The following is a 5,039-nucleotide window of genomic DNA, read 5'->3' as shown; positions in this document are numbered from 1 at the left end:
CGTAGCTGGTTTTTATAGTCGCTGAAATCTTTATTAATTTAGTATTGTAGTTCTGAACCCTCTACTTCAGTTACAAAAAAATACCGACACAACAGAGTGGCAAAGCGGTGAAATTCACATTAGAAATTGAGGTTGTATCTTTAATCCACGTGTAAATAATCTAAATGGATGTATGGTATCTTCGATGCACTATGGCGCCTCTGCCGGAAGAAACTGGCAAAAATTAAAAATTTCATGAGACCGTTCAATAAACCTGATACATGTATCTAATAGAGAATTTCCCAGGGCCTACGAATAAAAAAATTTTGTTTATTTTATTTATTTTTTAAGTTAAACGTTAAATTTCTATTAATATTCATAAGTAAGACCAACTGAACCTTAATCAGGTTATCCTACGCCTCACATTTTTGGAAGTTTCACGCGCCCAACGCTTTTATTTAATTGTCTGATCAACGCCCTAGATTGATGAGGAGCGTTATGACTAGTACCTAGAGCCTACCTAATTATTTTCTAATATTAGTATTATTATTACTTAATGTAAGTATGGTTTTCAATAAAACCGTTTAATTAAAATTTTTTTTATTATTTTATTTTAAAGTTTTTAGCCTTTATTTAATTGCCTATTATTTCTCATTATATTTAGTTCATTTAGTGACTCATTATGACACGAACTCTTTCCTGACAATTTGTTACAATCTAAGTCCTCAATACATAATCCTTCCAAAGACTTTACTCGACTCTGCGCCACGTATGCTTGTCCCTCCTCGAACTCCAAAATATTTTGATGTCACTTCTACCGGACTACTTGTAATATTTCATGTATGTATTATGTGTTCCAAATATGAGCCAAATCAGACCACAAATACGTTTTTTGTAATATCTCCATCCTTGCGCCACCTAGCGGAGATTGTTTTCATAAAAAAAAAAAAATAAATGTAAGGCGCGATAACCTCCGAAGAGATCTAAGGCCGAGCTTCTCTTCCAATTTGCGTCGTGCTCCTCTTGATTTTTCCCTACAAATTGGCCGGACGGGACCTACATGTTTTATGCCGACTCCGAACGGCATCTGCAAGGCAGATGAGTTTTCACTGAGAGCTTTTCATGGCAGAAATACAATCGGAGCGCTTGCCAGACACTGCCGAGGGGCGACCCCGCTTAGAAAAATTTTCTTCTAATTGAAAAATCTTATTTCTAAAATTTTGATGTTGCTTTGCCCGGGAGTTGAACCCAGGACATACGGTGTGATAGGCGGAGCACGTTACCATCACACCACGGTGGCCGCCATTGTTTTCATAGGTCGCTTTATATTCAAGTATATATTATGTGTTCCAAATATGAGCCAAATCGGACCACAAAAACGACTTTTTATCTCGATGCTTGCGCCACCTAGCGGCGATTTTTTCATGGGTCTCTTTCTATTCATGTATGTATTATGTGTTCCAAATATGAAAAAAATTGGACCTCAAATACAATTTTTTGAATTTTTTTTTATTATTGTATTGCCATCGGGTTCTGAACTACATATATTTCAAGTTTCAAGCTTGTAGCTTATCGGGAAGTTACTTAAATTTCAAATACAAAATTCGTGCCAGCCAACCAGCCAGCCTGTCAAGTCAAGCTAAATAAAACCGTTTAAAAATACTTCGCACCTACCTTCGAGGAGATATAGGTCGAGCTTTCCAATTTGCGTCGTTAATTTCCCCTACGAATTTGGGTTAATTAAGTGTTAACTGTGTAGTATGGGAATTTTGATCACATTTGACTTGGTACGAGAAATTAATTTCCAATGTTATTACTAAAATTTATGGGATTCTGCTCTTCAACGCGAATAATTTGGCACAAAGCGTTTATATCAGATCTACGTTCAGCATGTGTAAAGTTATCGCTTTAAAAAAATATTTCTGCCTTGGGTTAAGATACTTAGTATTCTAATTATGTGCACTGAAATTTTTTAAATATCCAATATTTGGATATGATATAATCATTGTACCTAAAATTACTCAACACATGTTTCATATTGATGGTATAATATCGACAGACAAACTTTTTCTGAAAGTTTTTTGAAAATGGGCGTCGAACCCCCTTTTTTACCAAAAAAATTTCTATGGTTCAGGAGCCATAACTCGAAGAAAATCAACGGATCGTAGTAAGATTGGGTGCCCTTATTTTCCTTACAGCAGTAAATATTTCTAGTAAAAACGGACGGGATCGGTTAAAGGCCATGCTTACTTTTATATATAAAGGATAAGGGTCGTAGACTAGAATAATAAGCTATCTCTTAGATAAAACAAAATTTAAAATTTGACCTTTACTTGAAAAATCTTAAATTTCAAATTTCTCCGATTTTACGTCTTACACTTTACTGCCTTTTTGCTATAGACGGCAAAATAGCAAATAGTTATTTTAGTGAGTTTGTTTATTTGGAGAGTTTCGCTTATTGAATACCGAAATCATCTCAAGTCACAAAAATTGTCGCTAATATAAAATCTCAAATTTAGACAACTGGGATGAGACTGAATTACAGATATCAGCTGGTATTTTCCATTGACGATGGAACAAATTATTCACATTATTTTTATTTTTATCACAAAATTATTTTATTAAAAAATTAAATAAATACAAGTTGATTTGTTTTTGTAAATTTAATTTCGTTATTTATATTAATGTAACTTTCGGTTTTAGATTTAGAGATGAATTCTTAAGCACCCTGTATGTATATTTATTTTACAGTTTACATGCCAACCTAATAAAAACGCACTGCGGCAGTTTTCTGTCAAAAATGTCTCATGCACATATAAATGGTATGGGAGCAAACGAAAGCTAATTCAATTTCCAATTTTTGATCTGCGTGACATTTCGGTTTGACGTTTGCATACATGATTTATATTGTCGCAACGCATGCTTATTTTGGTTCGGGCAAAAACGGCAGTGCGTTTTTATTAGGTTGGCATGTTAGGCATTTCAGTAAAGTACTAAATTTTTGTAGAAATGAATTCGTCTATCGAATGCGGTGAAATTTGGTAAAGCGGTCACTAAGTTAAAACTCTTTATGATAAAGGGTAGGGTCACACCCTTTCATAAAAATCATTAGTTTATCTGGTTTTATGATTAAATACATCTTTATACGTAATAATATCAATTCTTTCTTCAGTTTTTACTAAAAAACTAAGTTTTTTCATATTTCTAAAAGCTTTAAATTCTGACAACATACATATTTGGGACATTCCAATGAGCCGTCACGCTTTGGATCACGGTTAAATCTTACATGTTCATTGGAACTCAGATATTGTGAATTACCTTGTTTCTGTGCAACCCTGTGTTTTCAACTGTTAAAAGTTCAAATAACTAGCTTTCAGGTGAATTATTACAATATCTTCAAGGGTTCGAAAGTTACGATTTTTGCAAAGAAAAATATCAAAATGCGCCATAGTGCGTTGACAATATATTCATATACATTTATGTAAATAAATTTCTTTACACGTCGATATAAAGAAATTTGCGCGTGTGTTAGTAAACTAAATTTAAATATATCAAACGGGTATTTTGTTTATCTGGTCTTGAACATCGGTCTAAATTGTTCTTTCATATTATGTATGTGCACCAACAATGTTTTTGTATTGAAAAATTAAGAAAACAAATAGTTTTATTTTGTTGTTGTTCTCATTTCATATAAATTTATAATCTTAGTTTAATACATATTTTAATTAATTATCGCAGCAGCTTTAGTTAGATGAAACTAGTTGGATGTTCAGTTCAAATAAATAAAATTCAAACTTACATAACCACTATATTAGCGAACTCCGCTTATTTTACATTTGCACTTCAAGATACTTTCAATTGTACTGAAATTAGATAAACAGCAGAAAACTAAATATTATTGGAATACTCTAAACAAGCCTTTTTTCATCGCTTTGTAGTAGATCGATACCAGAACCGAATGAACAACGACAGTGGTTTCTGCCATGAAAAGGTTCTAAGTAAAAATTTACTGCCGATATAATTACATAACTAACACAGGCCCAAATAATAGGTATTTTCTTTTTTAGACCATGTTTACACATGCCTTAATATAAGGGACGGAAAATAATAATAATTTTTTTTTTCGGAGGCGAAAAAGTCCGTGCCAAAAAATTGTCCTAGGTGAAAATGTTTGAGTTCTCATGTATCCCTATAGCAATATCATGTCGAATCATGCATCCTTTTTATTTTTCCAACGTTTTCCATAAAAGTCCACATATAAAAGTAAAATTTGTATTTTTAATTTCGGAAAAGCCGTTTCTTTTTTGTCAAGCCGGACTTTTATTTTGGCCTTAAAAAATAAAAGTCCGGATTCAACTTTTATTTCCGGACTTTTATTTTTAAAAGTACGAGTTTAACTAGTTCTATCGGACTCAGGTAATAAAAATCGGAAAATAATTTGTATCTTGATGCAGATATATTAAAAGTCCAAAATTAATAGTTTTGCAAGGAATTATATTTTAAAAGGAATACTAGTTTCCGTCCCTGCTTAATATACAATAAATCATCAAGAGATCATCTACGAGCTTACATATGCTTCATCCCTGGGAATAAGATTATTTTCTGTAAAATTTTTACGTTTCTCTTTTATTTTGTGCTTCCAATTAGAAATTACACTCTAGAGGTGGAACTTTTTTTATGAAAAAATCTATATCTCTAAAATTTGTTCATAATTAGCGACTATCGAGGGGAAAAATTTAATGGGAAATCTAGTTATTTATAGACTCTTCTTCTTCTTTCTTTCCTTCCTTAACTCCTATTGGAGCATAGGGCCTAGACAACCGATTTGAATCTTATTCTATTTGGTGCTATCCTCGTGACATCATTCCACGTACGTGTAACCTGCATCTTCCAATTCTTTGTCGACAGTTCTACGCCAGGTTTTCGCTGGCGCCCCGGGTCTTCTGCTTCCTTGCGGGTTCCATACTTCTGTCAATTGGCCTAAAGCCGCTCTTGCTTTATTTATGGGGGATGTAACATCCTCGTCCGCACCGCTTCTATTTGAGATAATACTGCCGAGG

At 33.2% G+C, this 5,039-nt stretch overlaps 1 protein-coding gene across 1 annotated transcript in view; it reads left to right on the top strand.

The window, feature by feature from the left end:
• LOC137254421 (uncharacterized) overlaps positions 1-5,039 on the top strand; it is a 272,003-nt gene that overhangs the window by 11,876 nt on the left and 255,088 nt on the right. The gene's annotated exons all lie outside the window — the stretch shown is intronic.

The sequence above is a fragment of the Eurosta solidaginis genome, chromosome 5 (genome assembly GCF_040869045.1).
Source record: "Eurosta solidaginis isolate ZX-2024a chromosome 5, ASM4086904v1, whole genome shotgun sequence".
NCBI lineage: Eukaryota > Metazoa > Arthropoda > Insecta > Diptera > Tephritidae > Eurosta > Eurosta solidaginis.
The sequence above is the reverse complement of the archived record's forward strand: the minus strand, read 5'-3'. Positions and strand labels throughout refer to the sequence as shown.